This window comes from Phascolarctos cinereus, unplaced genomic scaffold (assembly GCF_003287225.1).
Source record: "Phascolarctos cinereus isolate Bilbo 61053 unplaced genomic scaffold, phaCin_HiC Scaffold_2;HRSCAF=192, whole genome shotgun sequence".
NCBI lineage: Eukaryota > Metazoa > Chordata > Mammalia > Diprotodontia > Phascolarctidae > Phascolarctos > Phascolarctos cinereus.
The window spans coordinates 2,358,203-2,386,104 of NW_027555625.1; the positions used below are offsets into that span (position 1 = coordinate 2,358,203).

Genomic DNA, 27,902 nt, shown 5'->3' on the forward strand with positions numbered 1-27,902 from the left:
TGAAAGAAAACCCTGGCACAGATCACAGCTAGTGCAAATCACACAGGGGAAATGGGCATGATGTTACCTGCTCAGGGATCACCAGTCCCACTAGCACATAACAGCCCGACAAGGCTTTGAGTTTTTCATCCCTGACAACACTCAGCATTGGGGCAGGTTGGTGGTACCACAGGGCATAGAATTCTGGACCTGGAATCAAGAAGATCTGAGCTCAAATTTGGCCTCAGATATTTACTAGCTGTGTGACTTAACCACTGTCTGCCTCAGTTTCCCCATTTGTAAAATTGGGATAATAATAGTACCTACCTCCCTGGGTTCTTGTGAAGATCAAATGAGATAATATCTGTAAAGTACTTGTAACAGCGCTTAGAACATAGTAAACACCGCATAAATGTTAGTTATCATTATTAACATCATCATCATCATCATCATCATCATCATCATCATCATCATCATCATCATCATCACAATGGGAGAATTCCTCCCCTAATAGCCAGTTGCATGGTGATAAACCCCTGTGCATAGAGGTAAAGGGTCCTCAGGCAACAGGACCCCATCCAGGTGCCAGAACAAGCCCAGAAGTCAAGCACTGAGAGGACTCTGATGATCGAATATGAAAGTATTTGTAAAGCACTTAGCACAGTGCCTGGCACATAGTAGGTGCTTACCACTTTTAATTATGTTCATCTCTTTTTTGTTTTTCATGATGTATATTTTTGTGTTTAACTTGGAGGTATTTGAAGTGTTGGTTTTTGGGGGGCGGGGTTAGTTGCATGTCAATTCATTGATCTGTTCTTTCTCTCTTTTATTGATGTAAGCATTTAGAGATATACATTTTCCTCTAAATGCTGCTTTGGCTACAACCCACAAATTTTGTTACGTTGTCTCACTGTTGTCATTATCTTTAATGAAAGCATTGTTTCTATAATTATTTCTTTGACCCATCCATTGCGGGGAGATTGGGTTATTTAGTTTCCAATTAATTTTTAATCTATGTTTCCATGACCTTTTATTGAATGTAATTTTATTGCACTATGGCCGGTAAAAGATGCATTTGATGTTTCTGCTTTTCCGTGCTTCTTTGTGAGGTTTTTATGTCTTCATAGATGGTTAACTTTTGTGAAGGTGACATGCACAGCTAAGAAAAAGTCATATTCCTTTTTACTCCCATTCAGTATTCTCCAGAGGTCTAACATATGAACTTTTCTAAAATTCTATTCAGGTCCTTAACTTTGGCTTATTTATTTTTTGGTCCATAGGTCCCCTACTATTATAGTTTTATTGTCTATATCTTCTTGTAATTTATTGAACTTTCTTCTTTAAGAATTTAGATGATATGCCACTTGGTACATATGTGTTTAACATTGATATTAATTCATTGTCTATGGTACCTTTTAGCAAAATATCATTTTTAATTATGCTTATTTCTGCCTTTGACTTGTATAAGATCACAATTGCTTCTCCTGCCTATTTTACTTGAGCTCAAGTACAATAGATTCTGCTCTAACTCTTCATTTTAATTCTTCGTGTAGCTTTATGTTTCAAATGTCTCTCTTATAAACAAAATATTGTTAAATTTTGTTTCTAACTTCTAGTTTCTAATTCATTCTGCAATTCTCTTCCATTTTCTGGTTGAGTTCATCTCATTCACCTTCAATTATGATCGCTATGTATTTCCCTCCATCTTATTTTCTTACACTTCTCTCTTTTCTTCCTCGCCCCTCTTGAAGAGTCTTGTTTGTGTCCATCCAATGCCTCCCTTAATCTGCCCTCTTTATGCTCCACTTTTCCTTTAACCTCTTTCTCCTTCCTATTTCCTTGTTTGTTAAGATACATTTCTGTACCCCACTCTGTGTAGGCATATTCCTTCCTCCTTTAAACAGTTCAGGTGAGAGTGAGGTTCAAATATCAACTGCTCTTCCCCATTGCTTCCTCCTCCTTTTGCACTCCATGCATTTGAAATAATTTTCCCCATTCTTCCTCTACCTTCCCCCCTCTCCCAATCTATTCCTCTTTCCCATCCAGTCCATTCTTCTTTTCAGATCACCAAACACAACAGAATCATGCCCAGGCCTTCTGTCTAATTAGCCTCCCTCTCTGGCCCCTGGCAATGACAAAGTTCTGAGGGGCTGCATGTATTATTTCCTCATATAGTAATGGAAACAGTTTAATCTCATTCAATCCCTTATGATTTCTCACTCATGTTTAACTTTAATGTTTTTCTTCACTCCTGTGTTTGTATGTCAGATTTTCTACTTAACTTTGGTCTTTTCATCAGGAATGCTTCAAAGTCCTCTATTTCATTAAAAGCCTCCCTTTCCCCTGTAGGATTATATTCAGTTTTGCTTAGCAGGTGACTCTTGGATGTAAGCCTAGATCCTTTGTCTTCTGGAATATCATATTCCTCCCCTTTTAAGATATGGCTACTAAATCATGTGTTATTCTAGTTGTGTCTCCTTAGTACTCAAATTCTGTCTTTCTGGCTGCTTGCAGTATTTTTTCCTTGACCCCAAAGCTCTGAATTTTGACTGTACTATCTCCGAGAGTTTTCACTTTGGGTTTTCTTTCAGTAGGTTACTAGTAGATTCTTTCAATTTCTAGTTCTAAAGATATCTGTACACTTTTCTTGAAATATGATGTCTAGGTTCTTTTTTTGTTCACAGCTTTCAGGTAGCCCAATCATTCTTAAATAATCTCTCCTCAATCTGTTTTTCAGAGCAGTTGAATTTATTATGAGATGCTTCACAATTTCTTCTATATTTTCAGTCTTCTGACTTTGTTTTATTATTTCTTGTTGTCTCAATGGATCCTTAGCTTCCACTTGGCCAATTCTAATTTGCAAACAGTTATTTTCTTCAGTAAGGTTTTGTACCTCTTTTTCCAAGCTATTAATTCTTTTTGCATATCTTTCTTCCCTGGTTCCTGTCTCTTTTCCCATTCTTTCCTCTATTTCTCTCATTTGGTTTTTATAATCATTTTAACCATTTCTGTAACTCCTGTTTTAACTCTTCTAGAAATTTTTGTTGGACTTACAAGAAGTTGCATAATTGGAAAGATTTTTTTTCTTTTCTAATAGAATGCTAGAGCTAGAATGGTCTCCAAGGCAATCCAATCCAACTATCCCTGACTAAGAATCCCCTCTACAGCACCCCTAACAAGTGGTAAGCCAGCCTTTGCTCAAAAAACTCCATTGAGGGGTGCTCATTACCTCCCAAAACAGCATTCCACTTTCAGATGGTTCTCACTGTGAGGAAGTTTTTACTTACAAGTAAGCCTAGTTTGCCTCTTTGCAGCTTCAATTCATTGCTTCTAGTTCTGTTCTCTGAAAAAGACAGACTCTAAGACTCAAGATGAGCTAACATAACCCAAATTTTCAAAACAAAGAAGAGAGTATAAACTCCAACCTCTACAACATTAAAGATAACCTCAATTCAGGACATTATTTAGAATGTAGTATCAAAGGAGTGGATAGTGAGCAACCAGAAAAGGGATGAGAGTCAGAATGATTTCAGCAAGAACTGGCCATTCCAGACAAGTACCATTTCCATTTTTTTGACAGGGTTACTAGACTGTCAAATCAGGAGAATTTTGTAGGCACAGTATACCAGGATTTCAGCAAAGCATTTGACAAAGCTTTGATGCTATTCTTGAGGACAAGATAGATAGATGTCAGCTAGATGACAGTACAACCAGGTGCATTCAGCTCTAGTTGAATAACCAGATCCAAAGAGTTGTCATTAATGTTGACAATGTCGATTCAGAAAGAGGTATCCAGCAGAGTGCCCCAGATACATGACTTAGGACCTGCCCTGTTTAACATTTTAATCAATGATTTGATTGAAGACATAGATGGCAGACTTCTCACATCTGCAAATGACATGAAGCTGGAAAGGACAGTTAATACACCTGAGAGAGAAAGGCTTTTCTACCAATTTGAGCTGCCAAATGTGAAGTAGGCTGCCTTGGGGTGGGGACTGTGGCCAGATCGCAGGGAGGTATTGATTGCCACATGGAAGAGTTGGAATGTGATGTGATAGGTAGTAGGGAACTAGTGAAGATTCTTGGTGGTGTCTTTCCTCTCAAACTACCTTATGGTTAATTACTTTGCATTTGTTTGTATTTATTTTCTGGGTTTGTATGTTCCTCTGTTGTTTCACCAGCAGAGCTAAGTACCTTGTGCAAAGGGACTGTTTCAATCACTGTCTTGGTATTTCTAGCATGGAATACAGTGCCTGGCACCCAGTAGGTGCTCTGCAAATGCCGCTGATTAGTCAATACATTGTTATCTCTATACATAAGCTCATAGATCATTGATTCAAAGTGGACAGGGACTTTTCAAATCCAATTCCTTCATTTTACAGATGGAGAAAATATTCCCTGCTTTCTATAAGTATGGCATCTGAGCTGGCTAGAAAGTCAATTGGCCAGAGATAACTCTAATCAATTGCCCCACTAAGCTCACAGCACCACATAGTAACTACATGTATACATACATACATATATACTATATGTAATAGACATACATACATGTGTGTCTGTGTATACTATAGAGCAGTTGCCTCGCAGTGGGTCTAAGTCTTCTCTTCCCAATACCAGCATCACAAAGAGAAGGAGCCCACTGTCCTAGAGATAGTTAGGGAGCACCACAGTGCCTACATCATTTGTCCCGAAGTCAGGAAGACCTGAATTCAAATTCAGCCTCAGACACTTACCAACTGGGCAAATCATTAACCTCTGCTGCCTCAGTTTCCTCAAATGCAAAATGGGGATCATAATAGCACCTGCCTCCCAGGATTATTGTGAGAATCAAGTGAGGCAATATCTGTAAAGCATTTAGCGTAATACCTTGCACATAGCAGGCTCTTTGTCATTGATTATTCACTTCCCTTCGTATGTGGAGAAAGAAATCTTTCATTTCTACTCTGTTTGCAATGGTTTCTGATTAAAGCTTGAGAACTTACAGATTACCCACTTGGACTTCATCATTTTACAGATGAGTAAATTGAATTTCAGAAATGAGAAAGGACTTGCCCAAGGTCACAGAGGAAGTTGGTCAGAGTCAGAATGAAATTTCAAGATCTCCCTGAGATCTCTTTCAGAAGGAAGAGAGAACAGAAAGACCCAAAGGCTGAGCCCTGGGAGACGTCCACAGCTGAGTGGCTCCTGCCAAAGGCCAAAGGCTATAGTTGTGCCTGATGGCAAAAACTCTGGAACAAGACAGAGATGCTAAACTAAGGCTAGGAAGGCCATAATGAAACCTTTTTAGGTCCTCCTCTGTCCCTCCCCATGGCACTCCCAGCACACCTTGCACACATTGGGCTCTAGGTAACCAATCAGACATATACACCCTTGCAGAAGGTCTATCCTGCCCCACATCAGCACTCACCACTGTAATCTGCACCCCCACCTCCCACCATCACTTCCCAGGACCAGCTATTTGCCCAAAGGAGGCACAGATGGATACTGCCGAGCATATCCATTAGGCCAAAGGGCATTCCCTGGAGCATTTCTTAGCTATAAAAATGCAGCATATCTTTAAATAGTCATGTACTGTCATGAGCAGAGAAACACACATTAACTTTAATTGCAAACACTTTAGTTTCTGATAGTCATAATGAAAGGCTGATGGAAAAATCAACATGCTTAAGTAACCTTCTAAAACTTCCTCTCTGTTGGAACCACCTGTTCTTTTGATCCAAAGTCAGACTAAATGATGATCAGACTCCTCCCGCTGACACATCTGGTGAAATCCTAGGTGTGAGATCACAGAAGCACAGATTCCCTGAGCAGGAAGGGACCTCAGAGGCATTTGGTCCAACCTGTCCCTGGGTAAGAATCCCCTCAACAACATTCCTGAGCAGAGGCCTTGTCTAGCCCCTTCTTAAAGACCTCCAGTGACAGGGAGCTCATTACCTCCTGAAACAGCCCATTCTACTTTGTGATGGTGCTCATTGTTGGGAGGTTGCTTGTGTTTTCCCTTGACATCAAGCCAAACTCCATCTCTTTACAATGTCCACCCATCCCTCCTAGTTCTGCTTTCTGGTGCAAAGTAGGGCAAAGTAATTTTCTCTCCCAAGTGAAAGCCTTTCAAATACTTTAAGATAGCTCTCACATTACTCTGGAGCTTCCCTTCTTCAGGCTAAACATCCCCAGTGCCTTCAACTGATTCTCATATGACCTGGAATCAAGGCTTTTGCCCATCTTCATTCCCTACTTTATCAATATCTTTCCTAAGCTGGGACATGTAAGATTGTATACAATTAACCAGCTGTGGTCTGACCAGGACACAGGAGAATGAGACTATGACCTCTTTGATATTGGAATCTATGTCCCTCTTAATACAATTTACCATTTTTGTCTGACCCATCCCATTGCTGACTTGTATCGAGCTTGCAGGCCGCTCAGACCCTCAGATCTTTTCCACACAAACAAGCGTCTAACCATACCTCCTCCGTCATGCACTCAGCTAAGTTCATTTTTTGAACCAATGTATGTAAGTCTCCATCAATCTTCTCTTCACACATTTCATCTACCTACCCCATAGGATTGTTGTTTTGTTTTCTTTTGTTTTGTTTTTAGGCAAGTGGGGTTAAGTGACTTGCCCAGGGTCACACAGCTAGTAAGTGTCAAGTGTTTGGTCTGAGGCCAGATTTCAACTCAAGTCCTCCTAACTTCAGGGCCAGTGCTCTATCCACTGCACCACCTAGCTGCCCCTTCCATAGGGTTGTTTTAAGGAAACTGTTTTCACCCACCTTAAGGCACTCTGAAATATGAGTGGCTGTCATGGTCATCATCATCATCCTCAATGTTGTCCAATTAGATTCAGCCACAATTCTACCCTGGTGAGAATTCTGTGGCTCCTGAGTCTATCCTCAGCTTATCAGCAATCTCTTTCCACTTTGTGTCCTTGGTCATTGTGGTGAGCGAGCCACTTATTCTATTACCGATAAATAGCACAGGACTAATTACAGACCGGCAATACACTCCATCAGCGATACCCTGCCAAGCTACCAGGCAATTGTGAAGAAGAGCTTTGGGGTTCCGCCATGTAACCAGTCCTGATTCCATCTTCTAGTCCTTTCCAGTCTCTCTATCTTATCCACAAGAATAGTATGGGAGATACCGTTAAGTGTTTCTGGAAAATCGAGGCAAACTGTTGCTACGGCGTTCTCCCCAGTCTGCTTTAGAGGCCAAGGACAGAGGAACTTGGGAGGTTCTGCCTTCTCAAATACTTAGCCTGTTATTCCATTGTGTTAATGATCAGACTCCCCCACAGAAACCCAGATGGTTTGTGGCCCATCAGGAACCAGGCCCCACAAGGGCAGGGAGGTGACACTCCAGGTCAACATTCTCTTGCTGCGATTGTAAGACAAGGAGGTAGCCAGGTCAGGCTGCATTTCAATGGACAGAAACAATTGTGTAAAATCTGTCAATGTCTGTTTTTTGTCAGACCACTCGAAGATGGAGCCATCAAAATTATCCTTCTGATCAACCGCTGAGACCATGTTGGTAAGGATTAATGTATCCAAAGTGACCCAGTTCGTGAGGGAAGAAAGAGGGACCTTAAGATCCTTTAGCTGTAAAAATAAAGAAACATCCCAAGGTACATGACAGAAATGGCTTTCAGCAATTCCAGATTATTATGAGATGCTGTAAAGAGAATGATAAAGTGGGTCATGGCTAACACTGGGGACCAGAAATCTCCAATGACAAGATGCATCACTCGGAGAGCCCATTTGGTACAGCAGGGAAAGAGCTGGCTCTGGGGTCCAGTCCCTAGGCTGCCGTTTCTGACCCACGTGACCTTGGGCAAGTGCCTGAGCCTGAACTTCCTCTTTCCATAGAGGAAGGGTGGAATAGACCTTCTCAGGTCCCTTCTAGCTCTGAGTCGATGACAGAGCCACAGTGGGATGACAGTCCTTTTATGCATTTGGCCCATCATTCTTATGTCCTGTCCCCTACTAACCTGTAACCTCCATTAGCAATCAGACTACCTAGCACCCAAGTCCATAATCTTTCTGACTGCATAAAAGGTGCCACATAGGGGTAATTAGAGTAAATATTTGCTGACTCCTGAGAGAGAGCTTTCCTGGCAGCAAAGCTCCGGGCCCCAGTGGTTTATCTGGTTATTGGTATGTGTGCCACACACCGCCCCCCCACCACTGCACTAAGAGTTTACCTGCTTCCTAAAGGCTAGTATTGGGGCTCATTTCTTTGTCTCCACCCTATACCCTAGAATTAAGCAGTGCACATGTGTCTGTGGGAAAGTGGCTTTATTGGGAATCAGAAGACTTGGATCTGAATTTGGGTTCAGTGGGACCTTCTCCAGACTTCTTCAGTTTCCATCATCATTAAAATTTCTTCAAGACCCAAATCCTGGGAACTTAATAAATGCATATTGAATTGAATAGAATTTCCTGCACTCTCACAGGCTTGGTAAGTAGCCAAGAGTATCTCAGTAATGGAATTAATATCGTTAGCTGACTGCAAAATTAGCGCTATCTATTCCCTTGTAAGATTTGAGAATGGTGCACAGCACACAACCATCCCTTCCTGTTCCTTCCATGGCTGAAGTGATGAAATATTTCTAGAGTGATGAAGCCCAGAGGCTGACAAGCCTAAATTTCCCCAAGCATTTCCATTCTCCCTTTCTGATGCCCCAAATGATTCTGAATAGGGGTTTTAGGACATGTGGAACCTATATTAAAGATGCAGCCTGGGTGCCCTGAGTCAAGAAGAAATGGAGCTTTGAGATGGCTGAGAAGAGCAAAGGGATTTTGTCCAGCCTTCATTCCCTGGCTCAACTATGATAAACGCTACCAAGAACCTCAGACTTCACCAAAAACAAAATTATATATACATATATACATACACACACACACATATACACACGTATGTATGTGTGTGTATGTATTTACACATATATGTGTACACACATTTTTCATGTATATGTGCATGTATGCTAATACACACATATACATATATGCACGGGGGGGCAAGGGTGGATTTTGATCCATTCCAGTGGGAAAATGCTAAGATCACAGACCCCTCAAGACATCAAGGGTGTCCATAAAGGGTGGCCCCGTTCCTGAAGGAAACCAAGAGTGAGGAGCCACCTGTGACTTTGGAGCCCGATGTCAGTGATGATAGCCAGGGCCTCCCACAGCCTCCCTTGGGCATCTTGTCAAACAGGGCATGAGTGTAACCCACAGGCTGGCCAGAACCGGCCCCTCATGGATCTAGTTCCATGCTTGTGGAGGGCTTCTTCTGGTGGTACCCACTTGGCTCAAGCCCCCATCCCAGTGTGAAAGTGAGTGAGGGGCTTTAAAGTCAACTCATGCTGAACAATGATCATGCTAACACAATCCAAGGTGAACCCCAGCATAGCACTGGCAAAGCATGTAATTGTAACAGGAAAAAAATGAAAAGCCAGAGGTGAATAAATAAAATAAGCGAAAAGCCATACTCAGCAACCCTTCCTCAAATGAATATTTTCTCCTTCTCCTCTTGTCCAGCTTAAATCAAGCAGCGAGCTTTCCCTACTTAGGGCTTCCACCTACAAACCAGTTGAAATCACAGAATGCCTTGACAGCCTTAAGTAGCCATTACTTAGAGCTCTTGGTCTCCTCAGCTGCTACATGACCTTGGCAGACCTTCACAATTTTCTAAGATTGGTTAGCTCACCCACTCAGAGTTTGGCTGGCAGCCTGTTCTTTGACTTCTGCCTTGACTCTCTCCGATCAAACAGGACTGAAAGCCCCAAACAAACCCCCATGCCCCCTCCTCTACTTCCTTATCCCCCAACCTCTTTGCTGTGGCAATATTCTGTCCTTGCCCACATGGCATCCAGAGCTTCACCCGCCTGACGCCTTGGGGCCTGGGGATTCATGAGAAATGTATTTCCTAATCAGACAGTGGTGTTCATTGCACAGCACACCAGGAAGTATGGTTCTTTCCTCAACTGACCCCAGTTCCATGAGAGGACAGCCAACCCCTTCCCAGAAGAGAGGAGTGCCAGACAAAGACTATTATTCAGGACACTATTGTTAACACTTTCTCCTTGAAAAGCACCCTTCATCATATCCCATTGTTTGAACAGGAAGCAGCATTGTGTGTAGAGGGAGGTACCGAATGGGGGGCTTTCAAATGGTGCAAACAATGCTCAATCGCTCCTGTTGAGAATAATCAAGAGACTTGTTTGCTGCCACAAAGGGATCATTGCGAACCAGCCCCAAGAACTCGCAGAGCAGCTTCTGCATCTGAGAGGCACGTGGAGGGGAGGGGAGGTTGGAATGCCCACTCACCCAGAATAGCCCCTTGCCACCTGCGTCAGTGGTATTTCTTCAACTCTAAGCATAATTCATTCATTCTCACCGTAGTGAAGTAGGTATGCTCTCTTGTCAGCCCAAGCTTCTGTTGGATTTCTAGAGTTGGAGGCTGTAAGCAAAATCTGCTTCTTGGGCAGAACGCTCCCCACTAATGCCCAAATCAACAGAAAAGTTGAGAATTGGACAAATTCAATTTCAGCCCTTGTGCATGTGCCCAGCATTCTGCCAGGTGCAGGACATGGGGGAGGGAGCAGATTGAAGAAGGGCAGAAGAGAGGAAAAAGCATTTCTTAGCAAACAAAATAAGGCCCCATCAGATCCACCCTTACCCTAGCACTCCGCAACAGAAACCCTTGTCACACTGAGCCCCTCCCCCAGATCTGCATTTGGCTAATCCCAGTTTTCTGTTGGGCTGAAGTGCTCTTCCGCTGTGTGTCCACAGAGTGGGGGGCAAATGCCTCTTCCCTGGCATCCAAACCTGAAATCCTGGTCCCTAAACCCAAGAAGATACTGGCAATTAGTCTGTGCTGCTTTCGCTTTCCAGTTCCCAGGCTTGCCCCATCAGCTGTCCAATAAGATTCAGATGTGGTTATGCCTGAGTGCATGGGAATGTGCACACATGAGCACACACATAGGTACACACACCTGAAATCTGTCTTAGCAACTTGGCAACTGGATTCAAGCTTCAAAAGCAAGTTTGAAACTCTTCTCTGATGTTTAAAGCTCTTTGTGATCCAAGTCCAGCACAATACTCCCATTTAACATACTCCTCTGTCCAGACAAATGGACCTTTCTGCTCTTCCTCACACACAAGACTCCAGTCCATCCTCCCTTCAGCTGCCAAACTGATCTTCTTAAAGTACAGATCCGATCATGGCACTCCCCTGGTCTATAAACCCCAGTGGCTCCCTATAGAATCTTCCATTTGGTGTAACCTGCATAATGACTTTCCAGTCTTTTTACACCCTAAACTTTTCCACATCCTCTTCCATCCTATGACACCAGCCTCCTGGCCAGTCCTTGAACAAGACCCTTCATCTCTCGGCTCTGGGCGTTTTTCTCTGGCTGCCCATCACGTCTGGAAGGTTCTCCTTTCTCATCTCTGCCCACTACCTTTCTTGGCTTCTTTGGAATCTCATCTAAAACTCTATCTTCTGCAAAAAGCCCTTCCTGATCCCCCTCTTTAGTTCCAGAGCCTTCTTTCTATACTGTCTCTGCTTTTTCCATACATATCTCATTTGTACAAGGTTGTTTGATTATTGTCTCTCCCATTAGACTGTGAGCTCCATGAAAGAAGGGAATGTCTTTTGCCTTTGTCTTTGTATCCCCAGCTCTTAGCACAGGGCATGGTATATAGTAGGCACTTTATAAATGTTTATTGCCTGATTGACTGATTCTCCATCTCCCATCTGCATGCCTTTGCACAGCTGTCTGCCTGGAATGCACACCATCCCTGAGGCCACCTTTTAATAGTCTAGTTGTCCTTCAAAGCTCAGCCCAAGTACTATGTTGGACTATGTTGGAGGCCTTTTCTCATCCCCAGACACCACCCTAATTCCATTGCATTGACTTTGTACATATCCTCCAGGTACTTCACAGAATTGGAGATTTGGAAGGCATCTCGGCAGGATCTCATCCTTGAACATGCCTGATAAATACTTGTACACCTGTGCTTGAAGACCTCCTTCCTAGGCAGCCTAACCCCTGGGTACAGCTCAGTTAAATTTCTGTTGTGTATTCCCGGAACCTAGCCCAATGCCCAGCCCAAACACAGAAGGCACTTAATAAATGCTGGTTGGTTGATGGACTGACTGATCTCATTAGAAGAAGGTGAACTCTCTGAGGGCCAGGATGGTTCATTTGGGTCTTTCTATCCCCAGAACTGAGCACAGTTCTTGGTCCATAGCAGGCTGGTTGGTTGATAGATTTCTTCCACACTCTCTGCATCACAGAATACATATGCCTCAGATTACAGACAGTGTCCAAAAATGAAGAACAATCTAAAATGTCATTGAGACCCCTTTCTTTCCAAGTAGATATCTGGGGCTCATTAAAAACTATTAACTGGGCAGCTAGGTGGATAGCACACCCACCCTGGAGTCAGGAGGACCTGAGTTCAAATCCAGCCTCAGACCCATAACACTCACTAGCTGTGTGACACTGGGCAAGTCATTTAACCCCAATTGCCTCACCAAAAACAAAAAATAGAAAGAAAGAAAGAAAGAAAGAAAGAAAGAAAGAAAGAAAGAAAGAAAGAAAGAAAGAAAGAAAGAAAGAAAGAAAGAAAGAAAGAAAGAAAGAAAGAAAGAAAGAAAGAAAGAAAGAAAGAAAGAAAAACAAGAAACAAAACTATGAACCTAAGGATGGATGGGTGGATGGGTGGGTGGATAAGAAGCACAGCTTAAGTATGCTGCTGACTAGTTCTTCCCTGGATCCCAACTATTCCCTAGACTTCAGTCTAGGGAGTAAAACTTTATTCCTATAATCTTTAAGATGGAATCCAAAGGTTTGATGAAGCCACTCCTGAAATTGAGGAAGTGTGCAAAAAGTTGCTATCCCCCCACCCCCCAGACTCATTTCACCCAAAGATCTTTAAGCACCAGTGACAGAGCCCAGGCCACTCACACCCATGCTTGTGGGGGAGCTGAGTGTGCTGTCACAGCAGCGATGAGCCTACAGTGGGCAGGCACCTCGTGAGCTGGACAGCTGTCTTGAGGGAATTGGGGGGGGGGGACTCATTATTCTTTAAAGCCAGGCCTGGACATTCCTGGTCATGCTGGGACTGTCGCTTCATTGTCTGCACTTTCAGTGTCTGACAGGAAGCATTTGGGTGCTTGTGCCAGGTTACTAACAATTATTTCCCTTTACTGAGACTGAATTCTCTTTTGTTTTGCTGGGTTGAAGTTGTTGGCCTCTGGGTTTACAACACTGGAGAGGAAAGTCAAGCACCCTCAATTAGTACTTTACACCTCATGACAGAGGGGGGCAGAGGGGGCCAGAGGGGCTGGGTCAGCAAACTAAAGTTGGGTGGGAAGGGAGGAGAGAAGATCTGGGAACTGTCCCCATGGAATTCCTCCAGGCTCCCCAACCGTGATGAGGTGTCTCAGTGGCCCTAAGTACCAATGTCCTCATTGATCATTGTCCTTGGACCAAAGAGTTTAGAACCAATCTTCTCATTTTACATATGAGTAAACTGAGGCCTGAGAGGTAGAAGGGATTGTCCAGGGTCCTTTAGGAAGCATGTTACAAGCTGGGACCCCAATCCAGGTCCTGGCCCCAAAGCTAGCATTTCTTCTACTGCACCAGGACCACAGCATCACCAGATCTCCAACCTGGCAGAGACTTCAGAAGCGAGATTGAGTCCAACCCAGATCTGGGCAGGAAGTTTCTCTATGACACAGCTTAAAAGTACAATCCAGCCTCTTCTTGGGGCCTCCAGGCAGGGGCAGTCCACTGCAGTCTTCCCAACTACACTTGTTACTCTTCAAGAGGACACCCCAAATCTTCCCTTTCTTTTATACTCAGTGTGACCCTGGAGGTCACCACCCCTCATGCATGTTGCCTCCCCCATTAGAATGTGAACTCTCCAAGGTCAGGGATCTCTTTGCTCTTGTGTGTGCATCACCAGCCCTTTGTTTAGTGTTTGGCACATGTAAGAGCATTTGCTCTTCATTCATCCCCACCCCCAGCACCAAGGACAGGATTTGGGTACAGAGTAGGCACTCAATAAAACCTCCTAGACTCATATAGTGCCATGAGCATAATAGGTATTTCATAATTTTTATTCACTGAATAGACTAGCATCCCAATACCCCACACCTGGAAGGTCCCACTGAGAAAGTTTAATCCCAGCCTGTATCTGAGCCGGAATGCACAGCTGATAATTACTGTGTATGTTTAAGCAACGCAGAATACCAATTCACATCTTATCATCAGGAAATAAAACTCCATCGCCTGCGTTGGTGTGAAAGTGCATTTGTCCCAGATGGCCTGATTTTCTGGTATTTGAAATCTGACCCACAAGCCCTGCTTTTCAATTCCGGTCCCAGCTGAGAGATCTGTGCATCTGGGCGGACACCTGGGTCACAGGTTCCCCATTAGTCTTTCTGGAATTTTCATCATAAAATTGCCACAAAAACATTGAATCTGCCTGGGGCAAAAGGTTAACAATACTGTGTCCAGAGAAAGCCAGCCAAAGAAAGGCCGGGGACGTGCCCAAGGACAGACACACCAGCACGGGCACTCACGAAATGCCTGTTGTCAGTCAGAGTCTTGAGATCTCTAGAGTACTGGCTTCAGAAAAGATAGGAGAAGCAGGAGGATGTTAATTAAGAAAGCCCTATCCCTCCTACATTTGCTTGTTAGAGGCCACCTTGTGCCAAGCAACGACCACCAGGTGGATGAGCATGGAGGATGATAGCTGGAAGGCACCCAGGACATGTGGGTAGACAGGTGTAGACTGCTCAGTGTAGATAGGGAGGCTGGGGCCTTTCTGTCTGGAGCTTATGGACTTCATCAGCATTCATGGATTCTGGGACAACCCAAAATGTTCCCCACCCCCCCCCAAAAGGTACTTTGGGACCGTAATTATCATTTAAATGAATCAGAATTTATTTGGTGACATCCTTTGACAGGGTCAGCACAATGTGAAGGAACACAAGCATGATTTATTGAAACGTGCCCTGAATTTGGAATTAGAAGACCTGGGTTTGAATCTTGGATTTGCTAATTACTAGCTGTGTTGATGAGGGCCATTTAGTTGGGTGGGATGAGGTCCTCACCCAACAAGCTTTCATCAAGTGTCTTCTAGTCCAAGTCACTTGCTGGGTGTTGGTATAAAGACAAACTGAAGAACTTTTCCTTCCCTCAAGGAGCATGCACAACACTGGAAGGATGCATAGAACAGTTCAACCATCAGGTGGTGCTGTTGGCACCCAACCTGATCCCATTCAGCTGGGCAAGTCCTATACTTTTGCTCTGGTGGTTATAGCACTTTACCCCCATTGAGCTAATGTGCTGGAGAAGTACCCTCTGTATGATTCCCTGAGCAGATTCTTCAATGCCCACTCTTCATTTCTCCCTGGATGGTTGTATGAACTTCTAAATCTAGAGGATGAGGCTAGTATGGATTTCTTCATCCAATCAAAATCAACTCCAAGAACCCATCCCACCAACAAAATCCTTCTTCTTCTGTAAAATGGAGATAATAGTAGCACCTACTGTGAGAAAGCATAGATACATAAAGCACTTTGCAAACCTTTACTTAGTGTAGACATGATAGCTTTATGACCCTCATCCAACAGATGCAGACACTGAGAGTCAGAGAGGTTGATTATCCCCTTGAGGAAGTGGTGGAGCTGACATATAAAACAGCCCTCTGCCCAGCCCAACACACCCTGCCACCTCTCCACCAGCCTCTTCAATTGCCCAGGCTTACTGCCTGGCTTCCACTAAAATCTCTTCCCTACTCATAGTGACTCCCAGACACTCATCACCATATTCCCATGGGCCCTCCCTGTTTGCTCCATAGCATTCTGCCCACAGAGGCAGATAGCCCCCCCATAGCATCCCTCAGAGTTTGGTCATACTCATTTTACAGACCAGGAAACTGAGGTTCCCAGCAGTAAAGTGACCTGTCCAAGATCACACAGCCAGCAAGGGCCAGGGCCTGGAGCAAATCCCAGGCCACCCAACTCCTAGGCCAGGGTTTCTTCCACAAGGCTATGCCGAATCACCAAAAACACAGGGGTGGGGGGGTCACAGACAGCTTGAACCCTCAGACTTCCACTGCTCTCCATTGGTCTGTCCTCCCTTTCTTGGGAGGCAATGGACAGAACATAGGACTGCCACAGGACAGACAGTCATAGGAACGCAGATGGACTGTTGGGTTTGTAAAGATGGAGGAGACCCAAGTGATGGCCCTAACCTAGGCATCCCTTCTGGGCCAACCGTTGCTGCCCCATCTGTCTCCTCCCCTCCAAAAGCATGAGACTCCCTGGAAGTCTCCCTCTCGACCCCAAGCCCACAGTCTGGCTTCTCTCATCTGCCCTGGCTTTCCTCTCTTCCTGGTGAAGGCAGTGTCTGCCTCATGGGACATCAGCTCCTAGGGCAAGGGAATGTTTTGTCTTGTTATGTTTCATTTTTCACAGCGCTTGGCACACAATATGGTACTAATAAATGTTTTTTAATTGAATTGAATTGAATTGAAAGAGTGAATAGGAATTCAAAAAAGCTAAGAGGGGAGGGAGGCCATTCTGGGCAAAGAGAGTTCCAGGTAAAAACATGGAGTTGGAGAGTTGAGAGTGCTCAGGGGAAGGGTGGCCACATTTGGTTGGAGTCCAGGCCACTTTCAGGGAGTAAGAGGGGCTAAGACAGAAAGGATAAGAGGACATCAGCTGTGGAGGGCTTTGAAAGCCAAATAAAAGTGTGAACTTTACGTGAAGACAATTGGGAGCCATTGAATATCTTTGAATAAAGGAGTAATGTGACCAGATCCACAAGTAGGAAAGATGATATCAGTGGGAGAATGGTTACCAGGGGAAGAGTAGGGGTGAGGGGGCTGGTGCAGGGGGCTTAGTGAGGAGGCAGTGAGGAATGTCCTGGGGTGGCAGCTGTTTTAGAGGCAGGGACAGATATGAGTGATACTAAGCAGGTGAAAATGAGAAGATATGGCACCCCGACTGATGGGATCTGATAGGTGAGGAAGAGAATGAGCCCCAGCAGAGTCCTGGGGCTTCCCCCTGGCCTCTCAAAGGGAGATCCCATTAGCAAAGGGGAATTCCACAGAGCAATCTGCTGAGTTGAGCTCAGGAGAGATCTTCTTCTGCTGCTCCTCTTCATGGCTAAGTCCCACAGGGGATAAAAGCAGGCCTGCTTGTCAGTACCAGCAGCCTTCATTCCGATATGGTAATAATGAAGAGATTAGAGTTTAATCAGATCTTCTCCAAATCCCTCCCCTGCTCTTCCTTCTGACTACACTTTACCAGAGCCCGGGTTTCCAGTTAATATGCAAAGAGACTAGAAGGAGCTGGTGCAGACACTTTGCTTCAGACTTCCCTGAACTTGGTATAATCCCAAAGATAACAGAGGTGTCCCAGACCTCACAAGGCAGGCCTGCCTAGGAAAGCTCACCCCGCAGAGATTATCTCACAAAGACGTCTACCTGATGTGTGTGGGAGAGAAGAGACAGAGACACACAGAGAGAAGCACAAAGACATAGAGACAGAGGCAGAGAGATGGGAACGTTAATGGCTGACAGTCCAGACAAACTCATGGGCACAGGCCTAGCCTTGAGCTCTTTGCTGCCTAATGATGGTGCCTTCATTCACACAAGGTCTTGGGAATGATTCAGAATATCATACTCAGGTGGCTGGCACCAGGACAAAGGTGTCAGCTGCAGCTCATTCATTCTGTTCCCTCATCATAAATTTAATCCATAAATATTTGCAGAATACAAACCTCAAGGCCACAGAATCACAGAGAGGCTGGGGTGGGGGGGGGGCGGGGAGGCCATCAAGTTCAGCCCATCTTGCTCATCCTTCCTTCTTGGTGAGAACCAATGGCATCGCAAGGGAGATGTCTCAACCTGTGAGCGAGTTGGATTTAAGTGAGGCAGAGCTATACAAGGCCATCCACGCACCTAAGGAATCCTCACTGCAGTAGAGCTGACAAGGGTCCATCTAGTGCTAGTCTGCTTCAAGCCCTCCAAGAAGGGGAAGCCAGCACGGCTAGAGGCAGCCCCTGCCACTTGGGGACGGCTCTTCTGGCCGCCAGGGTTTTGTTCTCCTTAGGACAACTTTTAAAATACTTGATCTTGTCCCCCGTGAGCCTTCTTGTCTTTAGGTTAAACATGACCACTGGCTTTCACACAACAAGGGCTCCAAACCCTTCATCACCCAACTGAGCATCCACAGGGCTCCCTCTGGGTCATTAATATCCTTTCTAAACTATGGTGCCCAACATGAGCACAACATCATGATGAGGTCTGACCAGGGCAGAGGACAGCAGCACTGTCCCCTCCCTGGTGCTGGCCACTGTGCCCCTTTAAGGCAGCACAAGACCACTTCAGCTCCTGAGAACTCAGGGAGAGACATGGTTTTCTGAGCGGGCTCTGATCGGGCCTCTCCCATTTTGTACTTGGGGGACTTGATTTTTTGAACCCTAGTGTAAGACTCAAACTCGTCACCACTGAATCATGCCTCATTAGCTGAATTCAGCCCAACGCAAACTACATCACCAAGGTCAAAGCCAGCCCTCCTGGTGTTGTACTGTGGGGGAGCTAAGAGTATTTTTACATGTTTTAAGTACAATAACATTTTATTTTAAAATATAAAACCTGCTCTGAGTTCTCAGATTTTACAAAAGCAGAGCTGGGTTTGGCCCTAGGGCCTAGTTTGCTGACCCCCTGTCTAGAGTTTGGAGTTCTTAACCTTCCTTGTGTCTTTGATCCCATAGCTGTCTGCAGAAGCCTGTGGACCCTTCTCAGAATCATACTTTGAGTACATACAATGAAATGCATAGGATTACAAAGGAAGCCCATTAGCTTGAAATGCAGTTATCAAAAATTAAAAACAAAACATTTTCACACTCAGATTAAGAACCCCTACTGTAAAATGTCCAAGCCTTTCTGGATCTTGATGCTATACTCTGTTGTGTTAGCTAGCCTTCTCAGCCTTTCGTCACCCACAACACACTTCCCCAAACACATGTGCTGACTCATCATAACTAATACTCCTTTGGCTTCCAAACATCTGTGCCACATTGATCTCTCTCTCTCTGTCTCTGTCTCTTTCTCTTTCTCTCTCTCTCCCTCCCTCCCTTCTTCCTTCATTCTAATTCTCCCACTACTGACATTCCATGACCATCCACCACATGCATTCGGTAAGCACTCTACACTCTGTCCCTATCACCCAGGGACTCCCTTCCTAACGTGCTCATTCCATCCATTACCTGATTACCAACATCAGGAAAATGTTGTCATGATCATTTGTAGCCTGGGGGCGCATCAGTCACTGGAGACCGCTCTGAGCCTTCCTCATGTTCAGACAGCTGTGGCCACTTCAGTACCCATCAGTAATTGCACATTCCAGAAGCAGTGAGAAGGACATCAGGGATGGGCACACAGTCCTTCTGTTCTCTTTTGGGATCTCAGTCCATCTCATTACAGCCACATCAGAGGTCCCACCACCTTCTTTCCTCTCCGGATACCCTGAAGAGGTCATACCATTCTCTTTCTAGAAATTGTTGAGCCAGAGTTCAGCCACAATGTGCCACATTCTCTGTGTCCTCTTCCTTGACTGAAAGATTACAGACCACAGGAACTAAATCAAAGGTTGTCTAATTCCAAGTCAAGTCAAGTCAACAAACATTTATTAAATGCCTACTGTATGAGAGGCATCTCCTTTATAGAAATAATTATGACTGCAATGGGTGACTGGCCAATGAGAGCCCACTCTTGGGACCATAAATAGGGGACCCATGTGGATATTTTGTGGGCCATTCCAGGCCCTTTACAGGAATGCATGAGAGAGACTGGCCAACAAGAACCCAGTCCTAAGAGGAGAGCCACTGTGGATGTTTAATGATGCCTTTTTCTAGGTATGCATAATGGAGGGCTCTGCTTTCTACATCATAGTATGTGCAAGCATTCCAAGGATATCTCCAGTCCACCTACTGATGGCCTTTTAGATTAGATGCTGAGTCAGAACTTGGTGTACATACAAAAGACTCCCATGGAAACAGCTCAGTCTCTTTCCTATTTGGATGCATATGAGTGAAGAGGACTAACTGTTGAGGGCCTCTTGTGGGAAAGAAGCCTTAGACCTCCCTCACCTAGGCTATAGCCCCTGTCTCATCCATAAGTGCAAGGTCCCTCTGTTGTTTCTGTCTCTTTTGGATCTGTCCTTTCCTGCTCTTAGGGGATAGACTTTTGGAGATGGTAGTGACCTTCTGTGCTTGGAAACATCCAGAGACCCAGACACCAGAGGTACAGGAAATGGAATCTCTACCAAAGGTTTGAGGCACATAAGCCCAGTGAGCACCAACTTACTTCACCCAGTATTGCCATGGGGAATGGCTGAACAAGTTATGGTGCGTGATCACGATGGAATACTGTTGTGTTATAAGAAATGATAAGGGGAATGGTTTCAAAAAAACTTAAGAAGACTTATATAAACTGGAACAAAGTAAAGTGAGCAGAACCAGGAAAACATCTTACACACTAACAACAATATTATATGATGATTACCTGTGAAAGACTTAGCTACTCTGATCAAGACAATGACCCAAGACAATTCCAAAGGACCATGATGAAAAAAATGCTTTCCACCTCCAGACAGAGAACTGATGACATCTGAGTGCAGATTAAAGAGCATCATCTTTAATTTTCTTTATTTGTCTTGCCTTTTGGGGTGCATCACTAATATAGAAATATGTTTTGCATGACTTCACACATATAACAGGTATCATATTATTTGCCCTCTCAATGAGTAGGAAAGGGGATAGAGAGAGGGAGAGAATTTAAAACTCAAACTAAAAAAGAATGTTAAAATTTTTTTAATTTAATAAAAAAAAAGAAAAAAGAAAAAGCACAGAGTCAGGAAATGAATGAGAAACAGCAAGAATGCCAGGATTACTGAATCGCAGAGCACAGAAAGCAGATTAAAGTATAAAAAGACTGAAAAGAAAGGGAGGGAAAATCTGGTGCAAGACTTCAACTGTTAAATAGAAGATTTTATATTTCTATTTATAGATCATGAATCCCTTTCCTCTGTGTCTATCCTTGATCCCACTCCATCTTTTTTAGTAGGTTGCCCTCTCTATTATGTCCACTTATTCTCTAATCTTCAATCTCACCTTGTTCACTGGTTTCTTCCCTGATACCTACAACATACCCAAGTCTCCCATCATGAAAAATCCTCACTGGGAACCTACAATCATATTATCAGGCCATATTTCTTCTCCCTTTTCAGCCAAACTCCTACAAAAGGCTCTACACATTCATCATCTCCATTTCCTATACTTTCATTCTCTTCTCACCTGTCTGCAATCTGACTTCCAACCATAGAGTTCAACTCAAACCACTCTCTCCCAAATCATCAACAGTCTCTTAGTGGCATCTCCATGTCTACAGCATCTCTTCTATCTGTCCCTTCTCTTTACTCACACAGCTCTGACCTTGACTCAGGTCTTCATTACCTCTCCTGTACAATACAATACAATACAATACAATAGCCTTCTATTTGATCTCCTGGACACCAGTCTCTCCCCTCTCCAACCCATTCTCCAAGTGGCCCCCATAGTGATTTTCCTTAAGTTCAGAAATGCTTATACCACCCACTATCTACTCATTGAACTCCAGTGGCTCCCTATCATCAGTCTCATAGCATGAGACTGAGATATCTGTAGGACATCCACTTTGCATTGGAAACTCTTTGTAACCTGCCTTAGTCTTCCCTTCTCAGCACATTACTCCACGTATCCTAAACTCTACAGTCCAGCTACACTGGTCTTTTATCTGCTCCTCACACTCAACAATCCATGTTTTCTCTCTGTGACTTTGTTCTGGCTGCCTCATAGCTGCAACACATTCCTTCTTTAGTTCTGTTTCTATACTTGGAATCCTTGGTTTCCTGAATGACACATCTCAAGTTCTGCCTACTACATGAAGATTTTCCTGATGTCCTCAAATGCTACTGAGTATATCCTCAGGTTACTTTTGTTGCTGTTTTTATGTATTTTGCATAGATTGCATATGTATATGTATATATTAGATATGTATATATATTACATGTGTTTCAGATTGACTGGGATTCTGGGATTCGTAGTTTGGAGGGACAAAAATTCCCTCTGAGCCCACAGAGAGAGTTGAAGTATTTTGATCTTTGAGCTGGCAGATTAATTTGAATCTCACTCAAGAATTTAGAAAATCAGTGTGCACAAGTGTTGAGAGAAGGGACTGGAGGAAATGATTGGGGAGACAGCATTCCTAGTCCCACCAAGGACTTATCAAGCCAATATGGAAAAATCTGAGAAGCACAGGGGCAACAGCTAATAGGATAAATTAAAAGAAAAGAGAAACTATAGCAGAGAAGGGAGGGATCAAAGTAGGCAATCACTTGGAACAGTGGGAAGGCATCTTAGAACAGAGTGTTCAGGATGAAGCTATTGGTTACCCTACCTATTCTAGGATTGAGGTATGTTCCATTTTAAAAATCTGTTCTTTTCCAAATTTTTCCTCTCATGTTTATCTACTCATAATTATTATACTATACTAAGTTCGCTTGCTTTACTTAAACATCTCTGTCATCCTGACATTATTTCAAACATAGAGAAACCATTAGTTAGATAGAAAGACCCAAATATTTAAATTAAGGCAAAAAGAAAGACTTCTGTCCAAACGTGAGGGATTTTCCCAACTGGGGTCTCTGAGCTATTGTGATTGTATTACAACTTGTGCCTAATATTAAACTCCATAAAACAACAAAGGAAGCAACCAAGTAGACCTGAGGGTTATCATATTATTAAAAAGTGAATTCTTAAATTAAATATAGTTTTAAGTATGTTGATTAAATCTTCACCTTCTAATGTCAGAAAGGAAGGTGTGGAAGAGTAGAGACAAGAAATGCATGGGGGAGATAAAACTCTGCCCCTTCCAGAAGGGAGAAGGACACAAAAAGGATGGAATGTCTACTGCAGAACAACACAGAAATGCCACATTATACTTATATGTCAACTATTGCTTCCTCCCATTAGAACATAAGTTCCCTGAGGGCAAAGAGTGTTTCACCTGTGTCTTTGTATATCCAGTACCTAGTATAGTTCCTGGAACATAGAAGTCACTAAATCAATGCTAACTGACTGGTTGATCCTGCTCAGTCCAAAGGGACAGAACTGATAGCAACAGGTAGAAGTTGCAGGGGTGAATTTGGCTTGAGGGTGAGGAAAAGTTTCCAGACAAGCAAAGCTAACCCAAAATGAAATGTGAGGCTTTGGGAGGTAGCAGTTTTCCCATCCCTGCTGGTCTCCAAATAAAGGTAGAATAATGAATTTTTGGGTATGTTGTAGAAAGCCAATTCTCCCTCAGGTCGATGTTTGACTGGATGGCCTCTGAGTCCCTTCAAGTTCCCAGATTCTGGGGTGCATAGGATGAGGTCAAACTTGAAAATTACAATAGAATCACTTGTCATTTTCCTAGAGGGGAATTATAGAGATCTTCTCATTCAACTTCTCTCATTTTATGGAGGAATAAGTGGAGGCCTAGGAGGAAATGGGTCATGCCAAGTTAGTGGTAATAGCAGTACTTGAACCTGGATCCTGTTACTTCCAAGATAGGGATTTGCCATGTGCCTCTTGCTTACAGCTTATACCCTTAGACAGTGACAACAATGGAGTCTGAAAAAATCTTTTCTCTTTCTCTCCCTTCTCAAAGCATCTCAATACTGACAAGACTTCCATCATAAAGTTGCTGTCCTTCTTAGCAGACTATGAACTGTAACTTCCCTAATGATCAGATGCCAGGGAGGTACCAGTCATACAAAGCTCAGTGTGAGCCTGTCAGTCTCCAGCTATCACTCAGCAACAAGTCCCTCAGTCTAAATTGGGCATCTCAGCCCTCTCATCTCATACCACATATACATTCTGGCTGCAGATAGGGTTCAGAACCCAGCCCCATTCCCACTCCATGAACTGCTCTGCTAATCAGATCCTCCTTCATGGGACATGGCCATGGTAATTCAGCCTCTCCAAGTCTCATTTATCCTTTAAGACCCAGATCAAGTCCAACTTTCTTCAAGAAGCATCACATTGAAAAAATTCTTTAAATCACTATTGACCAGAGAAATGCAAATAAAAACAACTCTGAGGTATCACTTCAGAGTAGATAATATGACGAAAAAGGAAAATGTTGGGTGTTGGAGGGGATATGGAAAAATTGGGACACTAATGCACCATTGGTGGAGTTGTAAAGTGATCCAACCATTCTGGAGAGTAATTTGGAACTATGCACAAAGGGCTATAAAACTGCATATGCCCTTTGATACAGCAATACCACTGCTAGGTCTGTATCCCAAAGATATCCAAAGAAATGGAAAAGGACCTATCTGTACAAAAATATTTATAGCAGCTCTTTTGGTGGTGGCTAAGAATTGGAAATCAAGGAGATGTCCATCAATTGGGGAATGGCTAAACAAGCTGTGGTATATGCTTGTAATGGAATATTATTGTGCTGTAAGAAATGACAAGCAATGATGTCAAAAAACCTGGAAAGACTTATATGAACTGATGCAGAGTGAAGTGAACAGAGTCAGGAGAATTTTGTACACAGTAACAGCAATATTGTTCATTGAAGAACTGCAAATGACTTAGCTATTCTCAATAATACAGTGATCCAGGACAATCCAAAGGACTAATGATGAAGCATACTACCCACCTCCAGAGAAAGAACTGATATTGATTGAATACAGACTGAAGCAGGCTATTTTTCACTTTCTTTCTTTCATTTTTTCCCTGTAATTTGAGTCTTCTTTTATAAAATGAGTAATACAGAAATGTTTTACATAATTGCATGTGTATAACCTATATCTGATTGCTTACCATCTCAGGGAGTGAGCAGGGGGAGGGGGGGAGGTAAGGACAGAATTTGGAACTCAGAATTTTAAATAAAAATGCTAAAAATTTTAAAAACATTATTATGTCATTATCATCATTCCATTTTTAAAAAGATGATAATAAGATAGTATTCATACAAATAATGACAAAAATGATGATGATGATGATGATGATGATGATGATGATGATGATAGGATAGGATAGGAACTAAACCTGTGATTTCAATGGCATAAGTATACAACTGGTGGGTGGTGTATTGAAAGGTAGTCAGCCCTTTCTTCTCTCCCTTTTGGAAGGAGCAGAGCTAAATCTTGCCTGTGCCTCACCTATTCAATCCTGGCTTTTCCCGTTTCCACTTTTCTCCCTTTGCTTCCCCATATCAGAGACTAAAAATTATATTTACCACACCCAGTTACAACAAATAGGTCACATTTAGCCTAGGAGCAATATAATAGCCCTCAAACCCACATATCCTTCTTTTCTGTAGTCTTGTGGAATTCATATCAGATAAAAAGATATTAATATAGTTGCAATAGCTAAGAGCCCCCAGTCAGTCAATAAGCATTTATTAAGCACCCGTTGTGTATCAGGAACTGTGCTAAGCTCTGGGGGTACAAAGAAAAGCAAACCCTGCCCTTGAGGGGCTCACAGTATAGTGGAGCAAGCAAACCAACGTGTACAATCTATATACAGGATACATAGGAAATAATTAACAGAGGGAAAGAACTATAATTAAAAAAGAATTGGGAAAAACTTCCTGCAGAAGGTCGGATTTTAGCAGAGACTTAAGGGAATCCAGGGGATCCAGGAGGAGGAGATAAGGAGGCAGTGCATTACAGGCATGGAGGACAGCCAGAGATAGAATGTCTTGTTCAGAGAACAGCAAGAAGATCAGTGTCATTAGTCTGAAGAGCACAGAGCAAGATGTAAGGTATAAGGAGACTGGTAGGTTAGAGAAGAATATGTCATGAAGGGCCAGAGGATTTTGTACTTGATCCTTGAGGCAAGAGTGAGCCCCTGGAGTCTATTGAGTAGAGAGGGTCATCTGATTACATCAATACTTTAGGAAAACCACTTTGATAGTTTAATAAAGATGAACTAGAATGAGGAGAGAATTGAGGTAGGCAGATCCACCAGCAGGCTATTGCAATAGCCTAGGCATGAGGTGATGAGAACCTACAATGTCCAAAGAGACAAAGGGTCATATTTGAGAGAAATTGGAAAGGTAAAATCACCAGGTCTTGGCAACTGAATGGATAGGGGAGGGGTGTGAAAGAGAGTGAGGAGGAGAGGATAAGCTTGGAGGACTGGAATTATATCACAGTAACAGAGAAGTTTGAAAAGGGGTGGGGTGGAAGGTTTCAGAGGAAAGATAATAAGCTCTGTTTGGGGCATGTTGAATTTAAGATGTCTGTTGAATATCCACATTGTGCTGTCTGAAAGGCAGCTGGATATGTGAGACTCGAGGTCAGCCCTAAGATACCTGTCGGACAAGCTGATTTGAGAATCATCAACACAGAGATGATGATTAAATTAATGACAGCTGATGAAATCACCAAGTAACACATAATGAGAAGAGAAGAGAGCCCAGGACGGAGTCCTGTGGGATGCCCACAGCAGATGGGCATGACCTGGCTAAGGGTCCAAGAAAGGAGCCTGGAGGAATGATCTGAGAGGTAGGAGGAGAACCAGAATAGAGGGGAGTGCCAAAATCCTCAAAAGAGGAGATTATCAAGGAGAGAGAGTCACCAACAACATCAAAGGCTGCAGAGAAGTTAAGAAGAATGCGGATGGAGAAAAGGTCATTAGATTTAGCATTAAGAGATTACTTTTGAAAGAACAATTTTGGTTTAATGGTGACAAAATAATGGAGACTGTAGAGAGTTAAGAAGAGGGTGAGAAGACAGAAATTAGAGGCACCAGTTAGCCTTCTCAAGGAGTTTAGCCAGAAAAGGCAGGAGAGATATCAGATGATAGAGGGAATAGATGTTCAAGTAATTTTTTTTGTTTTTTAAGAAAGGAGGAGATAGGTATGTTTTGGGACAGGAGGGAAGCAGCCACTAGACAGGGAGAAATTAAAGATAAATGTAAAGTAGGGATGATAGAGGGGGCAATTTGTTTGAAGAAACAAGATGGAATGGCATGTCTGGTGCAGGTAGAGGAGTTCGCCTTGGCAAGACATAGGGACATCATTTCATGTGAGATAGGGATGAAGGAGGAGGAAAGAGCAGAGGACATCAGAGTAATGTGAGACGAGGAGGAGGGGAGAAAAGAGGGCTTTCATTGAATAACTGTAGGCTGGCCACTTGATGATGAACTTTTTGGCCTCTCATGAAACAAAGAAAAAGACAATACCATCTTCAAGGGCTTCTTCTGCCACAGTGTAGGAAAGAAGGCAAAATGTACTGAGATTCCAAATGCTTTTTAAAATCTCTTCAAACTTCCAAATGCCTCTTGGTTCTCTAAATGGGATGTTTTTGTCCCATAACCAATCTACTACTGGAGGAGCCGAATCATATCCATCCAGGGACCATCTAATTAAACCCACTCCACCTCCCATCACTGGACCACAGCTCTAGAGAAGAAAGGGACCTCAGAGGCCCCTTCAGAGGCCATCTAGCCCAACCCCCTCACTTACAGAGTAAGAACTGAGGCGCAGAGAGGTTAAAAAGACTTCCCCAAGGTCATACAGAGAGGAAGGAGCAGAGCCAGAATTTATTTATTTATTCATTGTCATTTCATTATTTTTATTAGCCCTTTTCCCTCCCTCTTCTTATTTTTTCTTTACTTTTCTTTATTTTAACATTTATTTCTTAATTTTAAGTTCCAAATTCTCTCCCTCACCCATTGAGAAATAAAGTAACGTAATACCCATTATTTATGTTAAGTCATGAAAAATATATTTCTCTATCAGCCATGTTGCAAAAAAAGTAAGAAAAATAAAGGTAAAAAGTATTATGTTTCACTC

The 27,902-nt window shown here is 43.3% G+C and overlaps 1 long non-coding RNA gene across 1 annotated transcript; it reads left to right on the forward strand.

Moving 5' to 3' along the window:
• The first annotated feature begins 513 nt into the window (after window positions 1–513).
• LOC110194846 (uncharacterized) lies at window positions 514–12,102 on the forward strand. Its single transcript, XR_002320811.1, has 4 exons — window positions 514–656; window positions 7,451–7,509; window positions 8,237–8,436; window positions 11,916–12,102. It is a non-coding gene; the product is annotated as an uncharacterized LOC110194846 (long non-coding RNA).
• Window positions 12,103–27,902: the final 15,800 nt, after the last annotated feature.